We start from the raw sequence: 26,889 nt of genomic DNA on the forward strand, positions 1-26,889 counted from the left end.
CTCTGCATGCAGGGAGCTCCCCGCACATCCCACTGGACCACGGGCACCATAACCCACAGCAGGGCACGCGGCGAGCCCTGGGTGGCCAAGGAGGGCAGGTCAGGCACTTCTAAGCACTGCAGGTAATTTATAAATGAATTTATAAACCCGTTACGTGGAGGAGGCGAGGGAGATCCCCATGCCAGCAGCAGCACGCTGGAGCTTCGCAGTAAACAAAGCCTTTTGCAGGGAAGATCTGGGAGTAAGTAGAAAGGATTATTTTTAAGCTCCGAGCTTTGCATGTCTGGAGATTTTTATATATTTTTTTTTTTCTTTAACATTAAATAGGTTTAGAACAGAAAATCTTGCTGGGTACGTAATGCTTCCCAAGGCCTTGGCAGATGGGTAGCTGTGTTTCCAAACATCAAACGTTTCAGCTGTTTAATGCCTGTTTTTTAAGCACGAACAGCGCGCTCGGAGAATGTTCATATTAAAGCCTGCTGAGAATGAGGCTTTTAAAAGAGGCGTTTTTAATATTTTATCATGCGAAGTGACGAATTCATGGAAAACAAAGCGAGGCTCGGGCTCCTTTTGCCCAGCGTCGCGCTGGGTTGTGCGCAAAGCGCCCCGCGCGCACCCGTGTGCCACCTCGAGTGTCAGAGCTGGAACATTTGGTGCTGGGAACAGGATCGCAGCCTGGCTGGGAGGTGAGAAGCAGCAGGATTTTGTGCTGAATTCAGATGCTCCCTTCGCTAGCTGTGGGTTGTTTCCAGCAGGTGCCCCCACGGAGGGATGCTGCCTGCGGTGTGTTAGGGCTCCGGGCAGGAGGGGACGGATCCCTCTTGGTGTAACGTGAGGAACAGTGGCCACAAGGCACGTCTGGTTCTTAAACTCGTCTTTAAACTGTGTCAAGAAGTAAATATTTGGTGCCTGGTATCATAGGGAAGCCTTACGGGTACAGGAGGTGAGTTTGCTCTGAGGTTTTTGAGGCAGGTGAGGCTCGGAGCCGAGAACCAAACAGCAGCAGCGAGCGTGGTCTGGTAGCCAAAGGGTTCTGCAGAGCCCCGAGTTTTCTTCGAAAGCCAGCTCTTGGCATCACCGTTCGGCAACAGCGTGCTTGGGATACGTGGGCTGTAAAATTTATAGAGTAATAGATATGCAAATGTGCTGCCACGACTCTGAGGGCTGCGTAGTAATGCAGGATTGTGACATGTTTGTAGCTGTTTGCAAAAATTGGCTTTCTTGCAAGAGTGAGATTTAGCCGGTTCTCCTTTTAAAAAACAGAATTCTCCATCTCTTACCTAAATACTTTTTTTTTTTCTTTTCTTTTCTGTTTTATGGTATTGGTGGCTTGGGAAAATGCAAGCTGAAAGCAGCATTTGGGGTTAGCTCGCAGGTCACTCGCAGCAGCGGCGCTTCCCGACGGCTGCTGCAGGTTTTGAGAAGGCCCGAGGTGGTGCTGCGCTCCTCTGACACTTCATTGCTTCGTCTCTTGCCCTGAGTGCTTATAAAAGGTCAGACGTCGGGCTGAGCAGTGCCTGGAAGCCCCAGGTGTCCGAGCCCTGCTCCGGGTGTTTGCTGGGGCATGGCCCGGGGATGGCAGGGATCTTTGAACACCGGGATCTTGACCTTATGGACTCTGAGCCGAGCTCTGTGACCTTGCCTTAAATCCCACGTAACAGTTGTTAAACCTCTGCAAAGGAAAGAAATCCTATCAGCAGTGTCCCCCCCTTTTTTTTTACACGTGTAAATATTTGAGTTTTCCCTGACACGGGTTACGGGGCTTGCAGTTTACACACGATACAAAATACTTGGGGTGAAATCCCAGGCACACAGCTCGCTGAATTTGTTTGGAGGCTGTAACGCTGAGCTTGATCCTCGTGGGGACTCCTGCTTTAAAACGAGCACCTGTGGTAAACACCCTCCGGTACAAAGTTTTGAAAGAAAAAATATTGAGCAGTGAAACTTCTGTTTCTCCAAGCAGCTACGATTGAAGCTGCTCCTGCTGGTTTCAGTCCTTTTTTTTATTTTTATTTTTTTATTTTTTATTTATTTATTTATTTTTATTTGTTTTCCATGAGTGTAGATGGAGGAGGTTATCCTGCTGAGGGGTGATGGGTGGTGTTTTAATACATGGGGCTGGTACCGAGTCCTGCCTGCCTGCCGGGGAGCCTGGGGTTTTGGGGCTGTGCTTGCTCTCCACTTCTCTGTAAGATGTGAGCTTTCTTTGCAAAATGTTGCAGTGTTTTAAAAAAAAAAAAGTATATATTTATATATATAGTGTGTATATATAGTGTGTGTGTGTGTGTATATATAAATATATAAATTTATTGATATAAAATGTCACTTGGTGGGACTTCTGGCACTGCTGTCCTCCCATTCTGGGTGCTGCGGCTCCCCCCGGGTCCTCTCCCTGCCTCCGAGTGCCCTCTGCTGGAGCTCGCTCCCCTCTCTGCAGTGCCAGGTTTGTCCCCGGGCTGCAGGGGATCTGGTGAGGTTTGGTGCAACTTGTGCATGTCATAAAATAGCCCTGGGGGGCCGAGTGCGGGTTAGGAGACCGGCAGGCTCCTGCTGGTGGTGATGGTTTCTCCTGGGGCTCGCTGTAAAACGTCTCGTCCTGCTCTTCTGGATTTAATGCTGCAGGCCTGGCGTTTGCCTGGGTGGAGGACGAGGGTCTGTACGGAGCCCCAGGCATGGTGGTGAGCCTGTGGGGTACAGGGGAGGGATGCCACGAAACCTGCCTGGCTTTGAGCCCCAAAGGTGCCCTCTGCTTGCCAAACCGAGCTCGTTTCGCTGGCTTAGTGGGGACCTGTCTCCAAAATCGCTTAGTTTGACCCCATTTCTTGTGACCCTATCGAGTGCCTGTGACTCTGTCGAGTGCCTGCCCTGTTGGACAGGAGCACCCCAAAACGGGTGCCCTGTTTTTGCTCTAAATCTCCTTCTTGTGCTGCATCGGATGGGGACTAAGTGCTGGGACTGGACACCAGCACCCTGCAGTGAGCGCCTTGATGGGTCGCGTGCATCAGGAATTCTGTGTCTGCCCTGAATATTTCCTCAATATTAACCCCGTCATCAGGCCGAGCAGCTAATTAGGTGCTGTCGCTGCACCCACCTGATTTAAATTGAAAAGCAATTTGTGAAGGACGGGCCGTGCTCCTCTCTCCCTCCTGCCCCGAGCCGGTCGAGGAGCGGGGCAGTGCCTGTGCCAGCACCCGGTGCTGGGTTGGTGTGGGACTGGGATTTTAGTGGTATTTAGTGGTGTTTTAGAGGGGGTTTGTGGCTCTGGGTGGGCTCAGGGATAGCTCCGTTATGTGTAGAGAGCCAGGAGTGCACAAATGGCCCCTTTGGTGCACATCTTGGGCCTTTAGTTAAACGTCTCAGCTGTGCCGATTGCTCCTTAAATGTTGTGGTGGGACACAGGGCGATGGGTTTGTAGGGGCAGAACCTTCCAAACGGGTATGATATGGGTAGAAAGGTAACTCACCATGCTGCAGCCCTCCTGGCTCCCACCTGGCTCGCTTCATGCCATGGCACGGTTCTGCTCGAGCAAAGCTGGGCAGCTCCCGTGTGGTTTGGGTCAAAGAAAAGGAATCTGTGCAAGGGAACTGTGAGAAACGGGCAAAAATGGGCAAAAAATGAGGGATGCAGGGAAGAACCAGCCCCATTAGGAAAGGATTTTGGGGAGTGCTGGGTCCTGTCCCCTTGGAGAGGTGGCATCTGCCTGTCCCAGCCTCAGCGCGGAGTCTCCTGGCCAGCCCTGTCGCTGCTTGCTCCTGGTAAAAACTTTATTTTTTTTCCTCCTCTGGGAGTTTTTCCCGTGTTAGGAGGATGCACAGCCTGGGAGGTCTCGCCTCGCTTCTCAAAGGCGCTGCGGCGAGCGATGAAATAATAAAAAATAAAGCTCCTGGGGAGGCCGAGGGGAGGTTTTCTGGCGTGGAAGTGCTGGGTGCTGCTTAAAAATAGATGCTGGGCGCGGAGTGCTGCTCGCCTGCTGTAACCTGGCTGCAGGGAAAACGCACGTGGTGCTTTGCCTTTGTTTGCTGCAATTTGTAAATAAGTGCCAGGAAAATGAGGATTTGGTGGGAAAGATGTTTTCAAGGCCACGTATGTATTTTTTATTTTATTTTTTTTCCTAAGGAGAATCGCGGCAGACAAGCTGACAATTTAATGGTGCGTGATGCACTAATAAAAATGTCTGTGTGGCTGCCTTTAATCCTTTAAAGGAGAGAAAAGAAACAGCAGTTATCAGCATTCAAAAGGCAAGATGCAGGCTGAAATGTATGCAAAGCCTTGGAGAGGGGCTGGAGAAATGTACTGACTGTGTTGCAGAAAGCTTCTGACAGGCACATCGCATCTTTGAGAGTAAGATTTGAATTATTAGAGCTGCCTTTGTTTATTAAATTGAGCCTCCAGCGAGGGGATTATAGGGAGAAATACCGAGCCGGCTCGAGTTGCGTTGGCATAAATTTTAATGGGTGATAAAATTTACCTCGTTGAGCTAATTCGGTGAGAAAATTCAAAGAGATTTTAGGGAAAATAATCCAGGTGTGCATTAGGTACCTAGAAAAAGAAAAAAAGGGACTTGAAATGCAGGAATAAGCCTCCTTTTGTGGAATCCAGTGGGCTTTTAGCGGAGGGTAATCCTTTTAAGACAAGACTACTTCAAGGCGAGCTCCAACAGAAGAGGTTTTGTTTAATTTGAAATTGGGAATGCAAGGGAAGGAGGCAGGAGGGCTAATAAGAGCGTCATTATACGTGCTGCTGCCAAGTTGAGGAAGGGCAGAGACCATTAAAATGCCATTTCAGGAGTTAATTACACGGTGGGTCAAGTTGCTGCTGGCGGCCCGAGTTGTGGTTAATCCACGGGTACCGGGGGTGCGGAGGACGGTGCCTCCGTGCGCCTAAATCCTATCTCAAGAAACTTCGGGGTCCGAAACGCCCTCAGAAAGCTGCCAGCCTCCCTCGGCTTTGATCAGGAAATGTGCAAAAGCAATAAGGGAGGTGGAAAAAGCCAGGCGAAGGTTTTGGGGCCGGCACGCGTGCCATAAATAAAGCTGGAATTTGGTTAGTTAAACCTCGTCTGGAGCTCGCTGAATAATTCCTGAGCCTCTGCTACCGCTCCGACGTCGCCGGCTGTAATTTGTTTCAAGGTTAGGCTCTGCCTTGGTGCTTTATTAGCTTTCCAGTTTATGTTCTTCCACTCGTGCAGCTCCTCAAGTGGAACTACATCATGGGGCAGCTAAAAGGGAGCTCCTCGAAACGCGGGCGCTGCATTGGGATTCTTCGGGAGCGTCTCTGCTGCGAGCTCTGCATGAGGCAGATGCCGGGATTTGCTCGTCAATTGGTGGGATTGTGGTGGGGAGAGCAGATTAGGCTCCTTCGCCGCTGATGTGCTGCCTGGAGGAAGTGACATTTATGCTCTTGATCCTTCAGTGATTCTGCATGTCAAGAGCTGAGCCTTGAAATTCGTCAGCAGTGCTGTCTTACGAGCAGACAGGACTGAGTAAGAGGATTTCTACAGATAGAGGGGAAGGAAGCCAACTCCGGTGGCTGCTGCGGATCCTGAAGTACTCCAATTATTATTTTTTTTTATTATTTTTTCCTCTCCACATCTCCCCTGTAGGAAATCGGAGAGGGAAATCTCGCTGGGTCGCCCGCCGATGCATTTCTGAAGCTGAAACCCCCGAGCCCCGTTAGAATTCGGAGACCTCCCTTTGCTTAAGGTAAGCACGGAGCAGATCCCCTGCCTCGATCACCGAACTGGGGCTGAATTTGGGGGGGCTGTGAAGGGCTGGAGCTGCCCAAATAACGCTCGTCCAGCTGCCAGCTGCGTTTCCAGGAGGTGCCAGCTGGAAAATCTCCTCTGCGGGGGCTTTTATCAGCCCCTCGTGGCCGGTAAGTGAGCTTGGGGTGAAAGATGCCTGGCTCGGGGGGCCGTGGGGAGCTGTGGTTTTGTTGCCAGGGGACGTGCCAGCGTGTGCAGGTAGCGCCAGGAGATCCTTCCAGGGGAAGATTTCTTCTGGAGGAGGCAGTGCGTGAGAGCAGGTCTGCGTGCCGTTAGCCTGGCTGCTCGGTTTTGCGTGAGAAAGCTGGTAATTGTTAATTAGGGTGCCGTGCAATTAGCTGCGCCGTGATCACCGGGTCTGTGGCGCGGGGGAGGCAGGGGTTTATCCTGTTGTGCCACGTGTGGGGAGGATTTAGGATGCCGGATAAAACACCGGCGTTAAACTGGACTGTGGCTCTCCCCGACGCTCTGATTTTCCAGAAGCAAAAGTTTTCCTCCTCGTGGTAAATGCAGTGATTTATTTCTCCTTGGTCTTCGACAGTTTCTCTGCTAGCCGTGGCTGCGCGCGGGTTTGGGAAATCTGATTGCCAAAGAGAGGAGCCCAAACTGGAGGAGGCTCAAAAAGCTTCCCAGGGCTTCCAGCATGCCTCCTGTGTCACAGCTGAAAGATAAAAGCCCTCTCGGAGCTGCTACACCAGAAAAGGGGGTTTCAAAGCATTTCAAGATGATTAAAGGAAACTTTAAACTTCTGCCTGCTAATTAATACATGCTGCTCTCGCGAGCTTAACCGGCGCTGGGTGAGTTCTGCTTTTCCAAGCCTTGCAGCTGGGTTCAGCCTGGGCTGTGCTCCCCGGGATCCTGCTGGGGTTTGAGCCCGGGGTGGGGGCACCCAGCCCGTGCTGGTGTATGGGATCATCTGTCCTTTGGGGTGCGTGGTGCAACAGGACGGTCTCGAGCCCGGAGTGCTTTAAATTCTCCGCTTGCTCCTAAACGAGCGGAAAGGAGCGTTTAGCAATGCAAATAGTCTGAAGCAGCAAATGAATTTCAGCCGGGCAGACAGGCTTGTGTGGAAATTAAGGCAGTGTTTGGGGGAAAAAAAAAAAAAAAAAAAAGCATCCATTTTGTGTTGCTGTGCTTCTGTCTCTGTGCAGCTGGAGTGGAAAACAAACGCGCCGAGTCCCTTGCGGAGGCTTTATCGGTTGCTCAGAGCCTTCCCCCCCTTCCGTCAGCTCGTGAATTCTGCAAGTGTGCTCCTGAATTGTTTGACTTGTCAAACTCATCATCCTGCCCAGACTTTGTCAGGCTTAACTGATCGTAGAGTATGCTTTTTATTAACATCCAGGCAATAGAAGCTGAGCGAGTACTCCCATTGAGTTGGGGAGTGAAGTTTTGCTGCCAGGTTTTAAATATATGTTCTCTTAAACTTGCTTGGCAATCTGCTTATGTGAGCATCATGAGTCTTTATATTTGAGATGTGCCTTTTTTTTTTTAGGATGAAAGTAGTCGAGGATCTGAATTGCGAGGGATAGATGAAATTAAGCAGCAGAAGCAGTGATGGCAATCTACAAAGCTTTAATGTGTTAATGCAGCCTCGGCATTATACATATTTAGAAGCAGGCTAGATTGAATCCTGGAGAAAACACCGAGGTATTCAGAGCCTCCCGTCTTGATCATGTTTTCCTGTAAGTGATGGATGCTATGAAACAGTGTTTTGAAGGAGATGCTAAAAATTATTTTGCTGCTGCTGGAACCGTATCGCATATTAATTGCCCCCAAGTTCGTCTTTTATTTTTAGAAAAATACTGGGGAGGGCGGGGGATACAGGAATGATGTTTGTAAGATCTCCTAGCCCCATGTAGACCTTATTTTGCTGTCATGAATTATTTAGTGTTTCAAGTCTGCTGTAGTGCTGTATTTAATATGTTTTAAATGACATTGAATCAGTTAATACGATGGAGGAGAAGATCTGGGCGGACTGATAATTAATCTGCCAGGGGGAACAGCAGAAGAGAAGCTGTTGACATAGACTGAACAGTTTATTTTATACAAACAAGGAGCATTTTAGCATCCACTAAAAGGATATTTTGATCGACCCGGCCGGAGCAGCTTCGTGGAGCCGGCGGCTCCGCTCCGGCACGGTGCCGTGACCCTGGCTGGAGCCTCTGGATGCACAGCAATAGAAAGTAATAATTTATAGGCTCTCAGTGGGGTTGTAAGTGAATAAAGAGTGAATGCATTGAATTTCTGGATGAAAAAAGAGTCCGTAGCATCCAGAAGAAAATAGCTCAGTATTGTAGACCTATTAATTATGTTCCAGTATCGAGCAGCTGTTGGACAGGAGCACCGGGAGGAAATTCTGTTCCTGGCAGTCAGGCGCGTGGATGCACGTGGGCACAACTTGGAAAGGAAACTTTTTACAATGCTGGTGGAAGTGCAGCTTCTGCCTGCACCTTTGCTCCTCTCCTCCTCTACCAGAGGCACCTGGGGCAGGAATCACAGAAGCACGGAGCTGGAAGGGACCCACCAGGATCACCAAGTCTGACTCCTGGCTCCGCACCGGACCACCCAAAAATGAGACCGTGTGTCTGAGAGCGTTGTGCAAATGCTCCTTGAGCTCCAGCAGCTCGGTGCTGTGGCTCTGGGTGCAAACCTTTCCTGCCTCGGAGCAGCTCCAGGTAAAACGTGTCCTTCCAAATGCAGCAAGGACTTCCTAGATGACTTCTGCAGGCAGATGCCCTTCACTGAAGTCTTTTCTTCTTGATGGCCTCAGTTAATGTTTCCAGAGCTAGCTGTTAGATTGGCTTTTTCTGTAGTAGCTCTGTGACGGCCTCGTGCTCTGCTTGCGCTTCAGTGGCAACTGCTTGGCTGTAGAAATCAGGATGAAGTCCTCCAGGTTTGTTTGATTTATCATACATTTTAAATACCTGTATGTCTGTAGCACACCTGCTGAAGCTTAAAACCAGCTCAGTGAGACAGCGATGGCCTTTAGGTTATGGAGGAGATTTTGGCTTTCGTTTATTACTTCTGCCTTGTGTTAATTCCTGCCCCAGGAAGGATTTTCTTGTAAATTCAGTATTTCTCTTACGAATTCTCTATTGTGCTTTTATCTTGCCAGCTTGGCCCATAGGATAATGCACACCTGATGGACAGTGGCGTGATGTCAGGCACTCGCTGGCCTTTCCCTGCCCAGGTGGGCACGGTTACACGCTGCACCTCGAGTATTCTTTATACCTGGCCATCAGAAAAAGTTCTGCCACTGCAATCAACACTGCCAAGAGTAAAGTTGATTTTTTAAATTTCTTTTTGGAGAAACGCAGCTGGCAGAAGAGGTAAAACCCCTCAGTAGCTCAGTGCCACTAATTGCTGCCGCTGTGAAACCTGCAATAAAACCTTTGGGCTGCCTGGTGCTCCGGGTTCATCAGCCCGTGGGCACCTCTGAGGCATCTCGCAGCTCTGTGAGCAGCATTTCTGTTAGGTGTAATGGAACAAAAGGAGCTACGTGAAATAGCAAAAGGGGAAAATAAGTTTCATTTGTATGCGGTGACCATCCTATCGGGGCTGATTCCCTGCTGCTCCCCTCCGGCAGCACCCAAGGGTGAGCGAGCAGTGCTTTTGTGCCCGGGACTTTTGGGCGCCTTCGCCTGGCTGTGAGGACCTTGGCACGTCCCCCCGGGTGCTGGTAACGGGGAAAGAGGGAGCTCATCCATCTGTCTGCTGGCCAAGTGCACATTAAAGTCGACAGGAGCGGCGGCCTGGCTTCCTGGCACTCCGAGGAAATCCTCTTGACGGAGGGTATCTCAGCAATTCGTTGCGTTCGGAGGTTTCCATTAGTGCCAGCTAATTACACGGGCCGCGTTGGGTTGGAGTCGCAATTACATTGACCGATGTACAGTAATTAGCTTCGATACATGTTTCCGTGTGTAGGAGACGTTTAATTGCTCGCTGGTTTTTGACGAAGATACTGCTGTTGTCTGTAATTGGGTTTTCCCTTTCTGCCAGTGCCCGTCTGGAGCTAGCAGCCGCTCCAGCAGGAAGACGCGGCCACCGCCGACTGCCTCAAGTCAGGGACATGGCATCAGCGTGCTGGCAGCTTTGCTGATGGCATTCGGTACATCTTGAGAGCAAACACCTTGTCTTTGTTTCCATCTAACAACATTAGGCCTTGAGCAGGTTTCCTGTAACACAGCACTAGCTCCAGCCAAAACTGAAGTGATTTCGGCTCAAACCCGTTGGTCTGTGACTCTGCTGCTTGGTTTTTATGTGGGCAGCCCCACGACACGTCTCCATATTAACAGATTTGGTCTGGATTCCCATGTTTTGCACAGCCAGTGTGCCCTCTGCCTCATGCCGTGCCCACGATGCCGCAGGGTGAGCAGCGGTGGCAGCTTTTGTGCCTTGCTCAAAGTCTTCCAGGCTCTGACCTTTCCAAAAATCATCCCTGGTCCTAGGAAAGGATCAACTCAAACCTGCTCCTTCCATTCCTAGTAAATACTTATAACACTCCCGTGCACGTCTGTATGCGCGGATTAGTGAGAGCTTATTGTTTTGCTTAAAATGTTTACTTTGAGAATTCCTTTTATTGAAATTTTTAGTAAAGCCGCTCGCACGCAAACGCGCTGAATGGCTTCAGCTCGTCTGTATGCAGCCTGTTCCCGCAGTGCATATCGCTGAATGCGTTCAGCATAAAAAGTATAATCAGCGGAACTATTGTTCAGGTCTAATTGCGAGCTGGATCGTTGCACGTTTGCAGATTTTTTTTGGCAACGCCGTCGCCAGTTGCTCATTAAGAGAACACTTGTGCGAAGATTGTGCTGGCGGTGCTACATTTGTCAATGGCAATCTAGCATTAATAGTACAAACTTTTAAAAATAACCCATGCGACAATAAATCCCCGACAAATAGCAAATACATACTAAGTAAGTGTTGTAAAGTTTCAGACAATGCTGTGAAGTGCTCTGCTAATAAACCATTTTTACAGTGGTGTGCTGGGCTGTGTTTGTGGGGTGATTTAACAGCCTTCATCTCCACGGCTCTCTTGCCTGCAGCAATGTTATATGGTCAGGATTAACGATTAGGTGTAGCATCGTTGTCAGTCTCAGCACATTTTTCTTAATTTATTTTCATTGGATTAATGGCCTCGTCGTGGGATAGGCATAACTTGTCTATAAAGCAATCATTGTATTTGCGTATAGATGGATAAAGCTCCCCTCCCTCTGTGGCCGTTCTCCTTGCAGCTCCACGTGTCCAGCGTTACCACCTCGCACCTTGGCTAGCAGGGAACTGGGATAAACTGGTGTTAGGTTCACTGACTTCCACTGTGTCCATCTTCCCAAGCACCGATGTCTTCTGTTTTTTGGTAAGAGCAAGGCTTTGAGGCCAGCTCGGGCTGTTTCCAAATACTTTCCTCTGGTTCTCCTCATTTTGGAGCTCAGTTCAACGTCTGAACCACAAAGACATTCATAAAAGCTCTAGGAGAGAACCTGTTGAGTGAATTTCCATTAAATGGAGATTTCCTGAAGCTTCCTGAATGCAGGTTTACCTAAAGTAAGCAGTTATACTTGTATTTTTGTTAAGGATACTTTTATTTTGGTAATCGTTCTTCCTCCAAAGAGGCAGAGCTGTTCAAATCTCAAAACACTTGGCAATCTGTCTGCGAACTACCTGCAGAATAGGACTTGCAGGCTGTGTTTCTGTAACTTGTGGTGTTCCAGGAGGCAGCTAACAGTGCGAGTTGTTGCTGTGTGGTTCAAGGGTTGACATCTTTCCTCAAATCCGTGCAGCGAAAACATATTTGTGCTAAAGTAAGAATTGGTAATAAGGGTGGGGTTTGTGTTTAGATGTGCAGTTCAGGAATTCCTGCTGCAAAATGTGCTCCCTGCTCCAACAATAAGAGGTCTTCTGTGGAGTCTAAAATCAAAGTATTTCAGATCAGAAGGCTTAATTCAGATTAAGCTTTAATTTCTGTCATTGTCTCTTCCTCCCTGCTTCCTCCCTCATGACCTTGCGTTTTTCGTGGTGTAGAGCAGACTGGGTAGAGAGGAGAAAAGGTGAGGAAAGAGCTCGTGGCATGACCCATTGCTTGTGCCTTTGTTTCGGGTATGTTCTGCTCAGCTTAAGCACTTGTTTTAACTTGTGGTTTTGCTGTGAGAGTGAATGAGAGAGTCACTGGGAGGCTGCAGAGAATATCCTCTGCGTGGGTTTTAGTTTCTGCCCCAGGGTCCTGGACAGCACTTCTTGCCATTGGAAAATGTGTGTTTTTTGGAAAAAGAAAGCATTGCTGTAGTCATATCTAATTTGCTGCAAGTTGTACTTGAAAGGTCAAGTGTGCTGGTCTGTAGCTAAGCACGTGAGTGTCCTTGGGACTGGGTTCATTTTCGGAATGACCGAGAAAGGCTTCAGGGTTTGTGGTTTCTTGCGTGTATATTTTTGCATATGCTGATTGCTTTGGAGACACTTTGAGCTGAAGGAATTCTGAATTACATTGGACTTTCTTAATTTCTAAGCTTTTTCTTAAAGCTTCTTTAAGCTTGCTTTGCTTCTCCCCAAAATAGCAAACCTGATTGCATCCTTCCTGTTTATTCCTTCTTTCTTTGAAACCTTCCTCGCTGTTAAAGCTGCGGTAGCAATGCTGCCTACCTTTGCGGGGGAGAGGAAGAATTGCTCTTGTTGATGTTTCACAGCAGTTTATTTAAAATAGAAAAAATCAACTCCTACGTCTGCAGAGCTGAAGTTGCTTTGGAAAAAACAAAAACCAGGTAAACCACAAAACAATTTCTTCTAGCAACAGGAACAAACGCACAGAGTGGTGATGACTTAACCTGTTTTGGAAGAGAGAATACTTTTCTACCAGTTGTGACTCATTGTCCAAATGCACCGTGTGTTTATACAAATGCGCATTCATACATCATTTATTGACACGTAGCTGGTGCATGGTCTGCGAGGCTCAGTCTGAGTCATGATCAAACAGCACGCATCTACTGCAAGCCTTACCTTTCACCCGAGGCACTGGGGAGGCAGATGGAATTGGGGCCTTTTTGGAGAACAGCTGAATATGAGAAGTGCCTTTTTCTGGCTTGTCATGTTAATAATTATTTTTTCTTGAATGAAATACCGTAAAATGTGACTGTGCTACAGGCTTGTAAGCATGTGCAATCCAGCAGTGAAACTGCATTGCTCCTGGTATCTGTAGCAAAACTCCCATGGGTTAATTTGTGTAAAATAAGACACGAGAAGAGAGTAGGAGGGAAAAAAAGAAAAGTGGGGTGGGGAGGAGGTGCAGTGAGAAGTCAGGAACTGCCTGTGCGAGGCTGAAAATGTGCACGCTGGCAGCCTGGGGTGCTCTGCTCCCATCACCGCGTCTCGCTGGCATCCCACTGAATTTGGATTCACTCGAACAGCAAGTTGCAGGCCAGCGTGGAATCCATGGTAAATGGAGCTGAAGAGTCAGAGGTTTAAAAAATAAAAATAAAAAATGCATGCTGATTTCCTTGAGGGTTTGTTCTGTAACACAGCTCTTAAACTTAGCTGCCTGCTTGCCTGGGAGAAAGGAGAGTGCATCGCGCGGGGCCGAGCTGCTCCCAGGGAAGTGGTGTTCTTGGCTGGCAGAGCCGGTCATTTTCTCTTCTACTCCACCTTTTAAAAATAATGGATTCTAAAAAGCAGAGGAGATCGATGCCAGGTTCCAAGGCCTGCAGTGACTTTTGTGCCAGGTGCTAATAGCGGTGTGGCTGCAAGGGTTTGGATGAGCACAATCATAACGCAGAAGCATTACGTGCAAGTGGGTCTGACAGCCAGGTCGTGGGTTCAGCTGGTCTGGGACACTCAAGTTTTTCGGGAGGAGTGTTAAGAGAATTTGCTGACAGCAGCTGCTCGTGTGCTAAAATAGTTCAAAACCACACAGTCAGTGCTGCAGGTATGGAACAACACCATGGCTCCGACAGCCCCGTCCCACTCCTCTGTGTGAAAATCCGGCCAGGAGCATCACCAGAGGGCCTGCAGCTCAAGTTAATCCCATCAGACTACGAGCCCGGAGAGGAAATGGAAACCATCTCGTGTAGCCTCAGACAGAAATCAGTCTGTGCTCGTTAGGGTCAAGGTTATTCCCTTTCCAATAATTTCCCTTGAGACACATGAAGTCCCTGTTGCCAGTGTCTCTTGCTTAATGATGCAGCTAGACACGAGGGTCACCTCCAGGGTTTTTTCATGGGACTGATCCCAAGCAGAAAATCGTGAAGATTTTGTTGTCAAGAGCAGTAGGTTTGGACTGCACCCTGTTGTGCAGGGTGCTTGCTCACTAGAGTTCAAAGAAATTTGAGTGCAACCTCTTAAATACCAAGTGTCTTGTTACGAGATTTTAACTTGCTGTATCACAACAGGAAGAGCAGCTAAAATCTATTTTGAGAAGCGGAGCCAAAGGTCTTTGGAGGCTCCCTCTGGATTAGCATTGACCATAAATACAAATTTGGAGCCGAGCATTGTCTCTTTGTAAACCCTCTCCTCTCCTGAATATAAGAAATTGCAGTCGGGATGCCTTTGGTCCCCTGATTATTGAGGTGGAAGCAGGGAGGAACCTTGGTCATGGAGGCTGATGGATAACAAGCCTTGTAAACAGAGCTGCTGTGTACAGCCAGGATACCTATGTAAGTTTATAATTTCTGGGGTTTAAGAGCAGTTTTTATTGGGATGACTCAGCTGGTCCAGCATGCAGTATGGAGAGCAGTGGGGCAAGGGAGGGACCGTGGGGATGCTCCCGATCCCAAAGGGCAGGCCGGGGCCGTGCGTGCAGGCTGGGAGCTGCTCTTTCAGGTCACTGTCAAAAGCCTTCTCCTTCCACGTGAGAATTGTGCAAGCCGTGTCCTCTGGTGGCAGTGGTGACGGCTTGGACTGATTTCACCAGCCTGCGAGAAATCCTTCAGCGTGTGGAGGACCCCTCATGGAGGTCCTTTGGTGGATATTTTTGGTGTGCCAGGGCATCTGGGTGAAGTCAATTTTCTCTTTTTGGAAGGCAAAGACTTGCACTGTTTTCAGGATTGAACTAAAACCTGTTGGCGAGGTGCAGAGAGTTGCTCTAGGGACATGGTGGCACTTGGGAACAGATTGCTCAGGCTGCCCTTTTACCTTTCTGCTTGTGAGTCTTCCCTGTTGGCTCTGTGAGCCGATTTCCTTCTGGGTGGGAGCATCCCATCTGTGAAGTGCTTTAGGGCACGCTTCTGCTGCTTGCTGGATTTTACTTTTTTTTTCTTTTTTTTTTTGCCAGAGTACAAAAAACAACCTTACAAGCTCCTGTTTGAAGCTGTTAGACAAACTGAATAGAGCCATTAGTGTAACATCTACCCTCCATTAGCTAAATGTTTCTAAATGTTGTAGGGCACGGTGAAATATTAATATTTTTTTCTTACTTCAGTCCAATTATTACCACTTTATTAGGGAATGACACTGGGAAAAGGGAGTTTCTGTAGGGGAGGCATGGACACGCTGCTATGCCACCTCTCCTAAGGACAAACCACTTACACTTGCTGAAGTCCCATTAGACGGGGATGAAATTAAATCAACTGCTCCAGGAAATGAGACAAACGTTCCATTAAAAAAAAAGAAAAAAAGCCGTCCACTGTAACAACTGGTTTTGATCTCCACGCAGAGAAGCAGAGAGGGCTTGCAGAGACATCGGGTGGAGGAGACCTGGCCTTGAAGGGGCTCTCGCAGACAGCTTGGACCCACTTCTGCCCCCTTACTTGTGCTCTAGTATTCAAACTTGCCCCATGAAAGGACTCTTGCCCCTCTTCTGCCCCAAAATTTCCATTCCCAGCAAGTATTTGGTGGCTGAGCAGCCCTGTTCTCTGGGGAAGCTCCCAGCACAGCCCTGCCTTCCCTCGCCCCAGTGCCGGGCCTGCTCTGTGCCTGAAGCCCCTTGCCCATTTTGCCAAAAATCAGCCTGCTGAAGTTTAATTTTGCAATGCTGTGTGACCCCTGGGCTCCTTTGTACCCAGTTACAGGCCTTCAGGTCGTGGATGAAATGTCTGTGAGTATGGGAAGCTCTGAGAAGATCAGGGCAGAAAGCCTACAAAACGCGTAGTTATTTTTCCAGCAGGGATGAGTGTACAAAGGTCACAAAAATGAGGAATTTGAAACCACAGAAGAATTCTAACGTTGATATTTCCTGCTGTCTGTACAAAAATGGGGCCGTTTGATTGCTCCAATTGGCGAAAACCCTTTAAAGCGAGGCGAGGCCTTCCGGCCCCAGCTGGGAGCAGCCCCAGGCCGGGTCTGCGATCCCCAAACACAAACCCTGAGGTTTTACGGTTTTATCTCACAAAGAAAAGCCTTCTTGATGGGTAGACTTAATATTCTAGCAACCCACGTGGAATTTGAAAGCTATAAATCCTGCCAAGCCCGCATTATGTTCTGGGTTGCGTGTGGAAGTCTGCCCTAATAATTGTAGGTGTGTGCCCCAGCCCTGCTGGAGGCACTGATGGGAGGAATCCCAGAAATGTGTGTGTGTGTTGGATGTTTAACAGTAATCACCTTCTGTATTAAAACCAGAAATAAGCAGTTTGCTGTCTTGGCTGTACAGGATGATTCACAGCCGGAGCAGTTTGCTGTCGGGTAGCTTTCGGTGTGCTTTTATATCGTTTCTGATTTTATTCCGCCCTGCTTTTTCATCATCTCTTCTAAGGAGCTGGAGTAGAAAGGATTAAAAATAAATAAGTAAAAGGCTATCTCCGTCATATGCCTTATTACCTGCCTGTATGCAGCTGTGGGCTCTGTTCTAAAAACTGGAATTCAAGTTGCTGTAAAAACCAGCTCTGCCTTTGTTGTGGGCTTCAATAAAAATAGGATTTGTGCGTTATCTTGGTCTCCCTAGTATTCAGCCCCGCTGCCTCCTCCTAATCTCTGGCTTGCCAAATATGAAAAAATGTAGAAACGGAAGGCTTCCAAACACATTTGCCAGGGTTAATGCCAGAGTCTAAACATAAACTCTGCCGGGACAGGTTGTTTTTGGGAGCAGTGCTGGGTGGGAGGGGTGGGCTGGAAGAAGCCCAGAACTTCTTCCCGAAAGTGCTGCCTGGGGTCCCCAGCGTGTGGTACGTGTGCTTTGTCTTTTGAAAGTGGGATTTTGGGAACAGGGACCTGCTTGTGCTGCATTGCTTTGGCTCCTATCGGGTGCCTGTGCCTGCTCGTGCTGGGTTGTGTGGCTGGCTCGTTTCTATGTGAAAACTGGGAAAATAGCAGTGAAAGTGATTGTAATCCCAGCTTCTAAGGCTTCCCGGGAAAATCTCTTTAATGAAGTTTGTCTGTGGCATTGCTTGTTGTTGTGCAGGTCGTTTGCTCTGGAAGTACTTGGTGAAGCAGCAAAATTTTGCCGAAACCTTTAATTCAGCAATTGGGTGACTGCCACCAGGCAGCGACTCCTTCCTGAAGAACCATCTGCACACAGCATCAGGGTTTGCTGAGCAATAAAAATGAGGCACTTCTAGGCAGTTTCTCTGACTTAGAGCGAATTTTATTTATCTGCTGTAAGCTCTGTTGCTTCCTTAACCTCTGCTTTTTGCGTAGTGAAAGAACGAAGAGGCAATCTGCCTGCATAATATATAAGAACACGACTGAGTGGTTTGTGCCGATAACGAGCCACAAACTCAGCGAAGCAGCAGGGTTTTGGGCTTGGCAGGTGCTGAAGTCTCCAGGAATGCACTTTGGGGTGGCACAAGGGGGCTGCCAGCACCTTTGCTCCCTGAAACAGGTTCTGGCCATGCTGTGCTTTGCAGACCCGGTGTGGCTGTGCTCGCTGGGAGGTGAGATCCCCTGCAGAAGCTGCACGAGGCTTGCTGGTGATTACCAAGCAAAACTGTGCTCTGCTGAGGGTGTTGAACGGAGCCTTCAAGGTTCATCAGCTTGATATGAACCTTGTGTGATTTTTAGGGTCAGCTGTGCATCCTCCGAAGCATCGCGCTCGCTCCTTTTTAAATGGTGGCAGTGTTCGAGCTAGAAAGGCTCTTCTATTTTTACTTGAAGGCTGCATGCAAGCAGGCTTGCCAAATACATGCCAGATGTCTGAGCTGTACTTTGGAGCGCGCTTTGTATGGGATTCTTGTAGGCATTGTCATGAGTTGGCAGCAGGAACGCCGGCATCGCTGCTCTGTGGCTCTCTTGTTGTCGGTGGAGCGCCGTGGGGAAGGAAAACACGGGGCCGTAGTTCCTGCTGAACCCCGCTGTCTGTCGGGCTTGGAATGGCTGGGAGAAAGCTATCATGTATTGAATCATCGGGGTTTTCTAGCCGAAGCTATAAGGGGATCCTGGTAGGAAGGAGTGGAAAGCACGAAGCAACCTGGGGCTTCCTGGTGGCAAGAAGGGTCCCCAGGGCTCTGGCAGGAGCTTGGCACAGGAGCGGCAGGCTTTCCTTGCCTGTTGGTGTTCAAGGTCTGTCAGAACAGAACGTGTGAGCGCAGTTTTCTGCAGAGAAGGAGGAAATCTGGGCTGCTGTGGTTGCTCGGAGCTTAGGGCCATGATTTCCCAGCTCCCAGGAAGGCGCAGGAGGAGGGAGCCTGGCTGGGCTCTGTGCCGGGGGCTGCGTCGTGCAACGGGGCGAAGGAACCGAGCGGCTCGCCGTGGCTGCTAACACGTGTGGAACTGCGTGAGACAGCCCCAAACGTCTCTGATAAGCCAGGAAAATGTGAAGTGGTAGTGAAAAATCTCATTTTGGTCCGAAGTTATGCATTTTTCCATTAACGTACAAGGGAAACACATCTGCTGATGGAAGCAGCAGCGGCGATGCTCTCCAGCAGCAGCCTGGCAGCTCTTTGGGTCTGTCAGAGAGCGACATTTCTGATGAGAAGTGTTGCCCTCACTCCTCAAAAATGAGGAAAACAAAGCTTCAGGCTCGTGTTTTAGTTCGCTCAGTGAGTGTTTTCAGTAGAGACAGGTAAACAAGCGAGAGATGTGGATGGCTTCCCCAGCCACACCGGGGCAGCCACGCGTGACGTGCAGAGCTTGTCCTGAAGCAGGCGATGCCAGGCCCAAGGGAGCCGTGGCTTTTGTGTTTTGGTAAAGCTGCATCACTAAGCAAGGGGTTTTGCTATTTTTTAAGCATTGCTGTATTTCTGAGTATTGCTCTAAGCTCTCGAGATGCTAAGAGGTATAACCTGGTGATGCGTGGCCGGGAGCTTTCTCCCGTGTTGTATTCTGCACACCTTAAATACGATTTTTCAGTACAGTTCCCGAATCTGGCCTAGAATTATGTTGGAAGTCCTGTATTTGTGGCTTGAAATGCAAGCTTTTTTCCTCTCAAAGACCAGTAATTTCAAGGATAGTAATGGTAAGTTTTCTGCCTGTTCATAACCCACATTAAAGTCACTTTTCAGTGGTAGACCTTAGGGGAAGTTGGTTTAAACGTTGTGTTTCAGATTAGCTCTTACTGCAGATAATAAAAATGGCTATAAAAACGGTAGTCTCGACCCTGCTGATGTTCAGTGATCCTTATTTTTGTAATAAATTCCCTTTCTGGCCTCCCTCCCTGCTTTCTCCAGGTGCGTGTGGTTTGCTATGGTGCGATCAGAAGGGGAGCAGGAGCAGGAACCTGGGCCCTTTTGTCTTACAGCCTTAAAGACGTACGTGCGGAGTGCTGAGCTGCAGGGAGGATTTTTGGAGTAGCTGTGTTCTGACTTCTTAGAGCTAAATAGACCTTGACTTAGCGGTTTATCCCCTCTCCAGCGGCACGATCAAAATTTAAATTACTGCTGGGGTACTGGATCGGTCCTTGCATTAAAGGAATTTGGCCTGACATCCTCGCTGTCGGGAAATGAGGTTACGGGGTTCTGCCCTCCAGCAGAGCTGGGATCTCAGCCACGAGCTTCCCCTTGCACTGGGTGGCTGTGGGGCGGTGGTGATGCTCAGATGTTAGACACTGTGGCTACAAAACACTAAAAAAACCTCTTTATACATTCACACTTTTTCATAATAATGCTGCCTAACAGAGAGCTCGCACATGGGTGATGTGCTGCGAGGATGGCAGCTGTTAAACGTTCTGTGCCACGCCGCTTCCAAGCAGCGCTTAAAATAACTTCTGGACAAAAATCACTTTTGTGCTCAGATGCTTTTATTTTGGGAAAGGCAAACAGTTGCAGTGAGCGCCGCGCTGCTGCTCGGTGACAGCAGCCACCAGCACTTCCATGGCACGGACGTGAGAAGCGCTGCGGGAGCCGGACAGGGTTTTAAGGGCATTTAAAATTTTGTTGCTCTACGTCTTCAGGATGCAACGTGTCTCTGTCACACGAAGGCGGTAACAAATAGGAGCTGACAGGGTAACGTGAGGGTTGCCAGCGCTGGTGATTAAATGTGACCGGTGTTGAGGCGGCGGGACGGGAGCGATGGCTGCGCTGGAGAAGCCGTCGGCAGAGATACCGCGGAGGCTGAGCTCGGGGACGAAACCTGTGCTAATCAAGCCAGGCTTTGTGCTCAGGTAAAAACATGTGGCTTATCGATGTAAATAACTGGTGGAATTACACCCCTGTGAGCCCTCTGTGCTACTCTTGGAGTGCTTGCAGCTGTGGGTTGAAGCAGGCTGCAGGCGTGGGGTGCGAGCGGGGTGCTGCTGCGTGGCCGGGGGCTGCAGCATCACCCCTGTGGGCGGAATGATGCATTTTATGTGGAAGGGAGAAGCCAGGGATGTGCTGGGGAGGGCAGAAAAGAGCAGCTGCAAACCCCTGTGCCCACAGTGCGGTCGGCACACATACCCCTGTTAGCTCCTGTGAATTCAGCACAGCAGTCGTAGCACCTTTCCCTGCAGGTCCCAGGCTCTTTGCAGAGCAAACAGCTCAGATACTGCTTAAAAGTCACTGGGGCTGTTGGTGGGAGTTCCCCAGGCACCAGCTCCATCCCCAAAATAAGCATGCTGAGCACTGCTTCCTCCCCACCAGCATTCCCTTGGTGCTACGATCGGCTTCCAGGAGGGCACAGCTAACGGGGCGGACACATGCTGGGACTTTTTGGGAAGTGCTTTGAGCTGGGTTTGGTAGCAGCAGCAGCCAGGACGAGTGTCTGCAGCAGGCACAGCCACGTAAGGGGCTCACTTGTGGCAAGGAGGGAGCCCAGCTCCCTGCCACGGCACCAGCAGCTCCTCCGAGAGCCCCGTCCCTTGGTGCTGCTGCCTCGAGGCTCTTTAGGGCATTGCTGCGTTGCTTCCAGAGCCTAAATGTAAGGAGACTGATGGAATGGTTTTGTCTTCCGCTTCGTTAATCTGTGTAGTAACACTGTAATACCTGATAGCTTGGAAGGAGGCATCGTAATGCCTCTGTGAGCAGCAGCTAGATTTCAGAGTTATTGTTTGTGCCGTTAGTGAGGGGTTTAATAGCTTAATCCATCTGCAAAGCGAGGAGATTTATTGGACTGTACAATGAACGGGCTCGTAATTACAGCAGCAGTCCTACGAACTGGTCGTCCGGGTAAGGCAGAGAAGTATGGGAAGCACAAGTAACTTCATCAAAGTTCTGTAGCGGTACCCGGTACAAAATTTACTGAAATCAGAAAAAAAAAAAAAAAAAAAAAAACACCTTGTTGGTCCTTCCTGAGCAGTGGGACCGGGGCACACAGACCGAGCGGGTGTGCACAGGAACCCCGATAAGCTCCTGGCCTGCACTGAGCCAAGTGGCTGCCTGCCCGGCGTCGTTGGCACTTATTTATTTATTTTATGAGTAGCTGAGATTGCAATTACGCTCCGAGCCGTAGTAGATTTTCTTTTTAATTAGTGCAGCCTGATAAATACTTTACAAAGCATGCAGTATATTCCGGGCGTAAGAAGGAAGACCGATGCTCGCTCTATAGGACAAGAAACATAAATAGATTTTTGTCGCTTTGGGATTTTCCTGCAGTTAGCTGTTATACATGGCATGAGGGGAAACTGGAAATAAATTTCTGGATGAAGTTTCTTCCCTGTATTTTAGATCCTTTCTGTCCAGCAACCCACAGATGGAGAGCTGGAAGCAGCGAGGATTAGGCAGTAAATCTGCACTAAAGAGCCGCGGCAGAGGCTGGTAATCTGTGCTCAATTATGGCAGATCTGTTCATTTGTTTGTACACTGCTGCAATTTCCTCGTGCTTAAGGAAGAAAGAAGCCACCCTGACAGCACACCCTGTATTAAAATACCAGCTGAATGCGGGCTCTGTACAAATCAAGCACACACAAAAGGTTAGGAACAAGGCTTGGCTGTTCAGACCAGTTGGCCAGGTCCTGATAAATTCTTGTGTTGTCAGAATATTTCCAGTGGTTGTTCCCGGTGTGTGGCATTGTGCAAAATGCCCCAGCGTGGGGCAACAGGTATGGGTTTTAGGCAGGGCATCGAGGAGCCAGCACGGGCAGGTTTCGGACACAGGCGAAACGCATTTGGGAAGCACGGAGCTGTCAGGAAGCTTCAATAATCCGTAAATGTCTCATTTTAAGGCATAAGTAAGCTTTGGCAAAGGATGAGAAGTTTTGATATTAAATTATCCAAAAGATTTAATTTTCCTCAGTTATTAAAAACAAGCCCTGAGTTCTTTTTTTTTATCCTTTCCGTTACAAAACATTGGGCTAGTCTAATGACTGGACCGAATAGCATTTTGCTGCGTGTAATGAATGGGAAATGGGGGGAAAATTCTGCCTGAGGTTTGCGTGTAGCCGAGGATAACTTTTAGATCAGGCTATTACTGACGTTCCAGTGTCTCTTCTTTAAATATTGGGTTAAACCTATCTCAGATTGGCAGTCGCCGCTCGGGTTTTTTTTCTCCCTGCGCTAAATGGCTTAGCCCGGCGTAGAGGCTTCAAAGTAAATAGGTAGCTTATCGCTATTCAGCAGAAATCCCTGGTCTTAAGTAAAAATACTGTCCGCATTCCTGCCGAGCAAACACAGAGCCCGTGCGCTCGGCTGCTCCGAGACCTCCCGGGTCTCAGCGGGCGGCTGCGTGCCGGTTACTGGTGAAGCGCACTGAAGGTAAGGTAGGAAGGTAAGGAAGGGTGCTTTTGGGGGTGTTTTTTTTAATTTTGGGTCACTTGTTCAGGAAGGCACGCATTGTTTTGGGGGCTGGTGGTGCTGGGATTGCACCCAGATGGGTGCCAGGCTCACATGGCTTGGCATCAGAGCATGTGCGGCACCATCCTGCCCGGGCACCCAGCCTGCCCGCAGCTGGCCCTGCCTCCCTGCAGGAAAAGGGATTTTGCATTTTATTCTTGCATCAGGGCAGTGGAAAAGCAAGCTTTAATAATAATAATAAGTCAATTATTTTATCTCTTGTTTCGAAAGCGTGATATGGGAATTGGCACGGGCACTGCGTCCCGCTGAGCACGGCTCGCTGCAAAGGGAGCTGCGTGGGGTGGGAGCACAGAACAAGAGAAGGAACCTCTTAAAGATGTTGGGAAGGGCTGGTCCTTCAATGGGCATGAGTTACCTGTCAGTGGGGTTGGTGTTTTTACTTTCCAGGGGGCCGTGGCTTTGCTCCACAGGGCTGCAGGGAGCAGTTGTCACCAGCCCACGGTGCCCAGCGCCGTTCCGAACTCATAAGAGGGATTAACCAGAACGATCCCTTGAAGGAAACTGGGAGTTCTTGCAGAAACTCATTTTCTCATTTTAGTGCCAGTTTTCTTTTTCTGGTTCCAGATTCGTTTTTCTGTTTGCTTCCCTTCTTCCAGGGATGCTCACGCCGATACAAAGGCTTGTCCTGTTCACCGGGTGCTTTGTAGAGAGCGCGGTGACGGGGGAGGAAAGGCAGCTGAGTTCCTGGGCTGGAATTTTTTTGCTGTCATCTTGGGATTTTCAAACAGAAAGAGTCCTCTTACCGGTTTTGACAGTAAATGCAATAGTTGTTACGTTTGCATTAAAAGATCCTGCCTTTTGTTTAAAGGACAATTTGGTGTTGATAGTACAGACTTCCAAAAAAAAACCACAAACCCTCGAGGAAGGAATGAAATGCCGGTGAATAGCTAAGTTCACGAGAGGCTCTGACGTTCAGTTAGAATTAGTTTTGGCTGAAGATTTTTGATAGGTGCAGGCACTGCGTGCGTAGAAATAGCACTATGGAAAAGTGGGGAGCGTTTGGGAAACATCGCATCAATCCCTGAACGGGCTGCAATGGAAAACTTCGGGGGAGGATGTGACGTGGCATCTGCTGTAACTCTGTTTTCGGATTAACACTCCTGTGTAACTCCCACTGAGCTTAAAAAAAAAAAAACAACACTGGACCGGTTTATTGAAATAGTTTTCTTTTAATGGTTCCTGGAAAACCAAAGAAATGCTAAGTGTCACGGGAGCTCTCCAGCTGGTTCCCGGACCCGGGAGCGAAGTGCAGAAGTGCAGCAGGAGGCTCCTCAGCTGCTGCGGGTGGTGATCAAAGGGAAACGGTCACGTCAGCACTCAGGGAAAAGAGTAAGTGCAAAAACTAGTGTTAGCCATCAAGGAATGAGTGTACGCACGGCCAACGGCTGTCACGGAGGTGTCCCCAGATGTGTCCCCACTTCCCGGGAAGTCTGGCAATTCTGTATGCATTTACACGTTGGCTACAAATATATAAATAAATGTGTGTGTATATACATTCATTTCCCCTTGAACACACGGAAATCTGACAATGATTTGGGCTTCAGAGAAATTCCTGCTTTGAATATATTCAACACAGTTCTGCAGTTCAGAAAGCCGTCGTACAAAGAGGCTTCTTAATAAATATTGCAGCAAATAAGTTGCTTTTCTTTAAGAAACGCGTTCCGGAGCTGAAGCTGTCACTCTGATACGCAGCAGGGACTGCTGGTTCCTGCCTCACAGCGTGGAGCACCAAGGTTTGTCCTTTTTCCAGGCATGAGTAAGAAAGCAGCAGTGGCAAGGCTTTATTTTTATGTAGCTCTGTTGTTCTTTATGCTAAAAATGATGTTTCCGAGGCCTTGACACCTCACTGGAGCTGGCAAAAATAAGCGTCTCTAAATGCATCCCTTCTGGGGGCCGCAAACCCGTTCGCTCTGTAAGAAATGTTATTTTCCTGCATTTTAATTAGTTTAATGATGGCATGTAGAGCAAGTGCAGAAGCAGAGGAAAACAAAGCCAGCAGTAATTTGTAGATTGCTTGGGTGCTTCTTCCAGGAGGAGCGTGAGCCCTGCGGCTGCGCCTTACAGCAACCCACGGGGTCCTGCCGGCAGCTCCTGTTGCCCCCAGTCGTAATTCAGCAGAGGAATTGGAGGAATTTTTGCCTGGACTGAAGCATTTGCACTTCAAAAGTCGTGGTCCCAGCGTTTCTGGGGGATAGGGACCGACTGGTGAACAGCCCATGCCTCGAGGTTCGGGCCAGGGGTGTTAGGGGGCGCAGCCTCAGCCCTTACGTGGCCCAGCAAAAAGGGGAGAAAACAAACCTGGGTCTCATGGATTTGTTATTTCATACCTTGAAATACTTTTCCATCTCTCATTCCTTAAATCTTTTAAGTATTACGTGATGAAATACTTTTTCATGAGAGTAGCGAGGGAATAAAGCAATTTAACAGAGTCCCTTTGCAGGTTTAAATTACCTCTTTCTGCTGTGGAAATCCTGAATTCTTTCTTCTCCCGTTGAATAAAAAAATCCATCTACCCATTTAACATGCAATAAACCTCCCTCCTGCACTGATAGTTCTAGATTTTTCGGTGACTGGTGAGATTTAACGCGATGGGTCTCTGCAAATACTCCACTTTGCTTTCCAAGCCCTCTTTAGTTTGTTTTTAGTTGATAAAAGCCAAATATTTCAGCAGCCTCACCACAGAGCCCTGGATGTGGCTGGGCTCCTGCCCTGGGGCCAGGCTGTGGCACCCCATCAGTAGGGGTAGGAAGGGTGCCTCCATCCCTCCTGCTCTTTTTAGGGTGGGAAATTGCATCTCTGCTTTCCAAGCACAACCCAAATGAAATCAGAGCTGATCGTAACCGCGCGCCCAGGCACGGCTTTAAAAACACGGGGTAATGGGAGCATCAAAATTGTGGTGGTGGTGTTCCCCCTTCCCTCTCGCTGTCCCCCGGTGATGCAGATGGTTTAATTAATTTGGAGTTTTATAGGTAGGGGTAAAATGTGTCAGAAATGTTATTCCCTGTTTAAAAGTGAATTATCCCTGTGTGCAAAAAGAGCAGAGCATATTTGTTGGGGTCATCCTGAAAGCATCATCACTAAAAATTATCTGCTGATGCAGAAAATTGGATTTATTCTTATGCTAGCATTTCCATAAAAATACAATTAGATATAAATTTACGTTCTCTAAAAGCTTGCAGTAAACTGGGCTTTCAGAAAATAAGACACTTATCTTTTAAAGTCCAGTTTTAAATGACCAGATGGTGCTTACGGTGTGGAAGCATAAAACTGGTGCGAGATAATTGTTTCCAGTTACAAATAAAAAAGGTGGGGGGGCAATTTGAGGTGAAACTGCTCTTCCTCGTGTGTGGTGAACTTGTGTGGGTGTCTGTCGGCTGGACTGGGACGGGTTCTGGAGCTCCTCGATTAACAGGATGGCTCCAGGGGGACTTGTGCTTCAGGAGCTCAGTGGGTTTTGGTTCCCCTCTTTGGTTCTGGCTCTGATATGGGAAGCCCAGATGCATCTTAAGATAGGCTTTGGTGCTGATAAAAGCTCAGGGCTCCGATACAAAAATCACTCAAACTTCTGGGTTTTGTCTTTGTGCTGCTCAGCCTTGCTCCTTGCTGGGGTGTGACAGCAGTGTTGGGGCACACTGCATGCAGCAGAAGATCCATCTCGCAGGGAAAAATAAACCACAGAGACTTTTTGTGGCTTCTGCCTTCTGCTCGAGGAGCAAGCATGGTGAGTCCCCAGCACGTCTGAGGAAGTCTGTCTGTCCGTGGGACAGCCTCGGGCTGTCCTCAGCCTCTGCAGGGACTGCAGGAGCCGAGAGCACCGTAGATGCCGGGTGCCAGCACCGTGCTCCTCACCACGCACCGTGCTGTTTTGGAAGCGCATCTGAGGTGCGTATCGATCCGGCACTGAGTCTCATCTCCGAAGCTGTTTATAGCTTGCTGGTGTGCTTTTAAGAAATAATAAAGAGGGAAAACACACATCCCTTTTCACGTCAGCGATTGCGGCTGGTTTTGATTTAGGTTGTGCTCGTAGGGCTGCTCTGCTGGCAGCCCTCTCGCTGTGCTGGAGGTGGT

At 48.8% G+C, this 26,889-nt stretch overlaps 1 protein-coding gene across 5 annotated transcripts in view; it reads left to right on the top strand.

Annotated features, from left to right (window-relative positions):
• GLCE (glucuronic acid epimerase) overlaps positions 1–26,889 on the top strand; it is a 44,068-nt gene that overhangs the window by 5,174 nt on the left and 12,005 nt on the right. For 2 of the 5 annotated variants that reach the window (XR_004253777.1, XM_032195018.1), the window contains exon 2: positions 5,603–5,702. The gene's annotated coding sequence lies outside the window, so the exon portion shown is untranslated. Of the gene's footprint in view, positions 1–3,842; positions 5,130–5,174; positions 5,483–5,602; positions 5,703–5,841; positions 5,875–26,889 lie in introns of those variants that run through there. The other 3 variants (XM_032195019.1, XM_032195020.1, XM_032195021.1) reach the window with 3 other exon arrangements.

The sequence above is a fragment of the Aythya fuligula genome, chromosome 11 (assembly GCF_009819795.1).
Source record: "Aythya fuligula isolate bAytFul2 chromosome 11, bAytFul2.pri, whole genome shotgun sequence".
Taxonomy (NCBI): Eukaryota; Metazoa; Chordata; class Aves; order Anseriformes; family Anatidae; genus Aythya; species Aythya fuligula.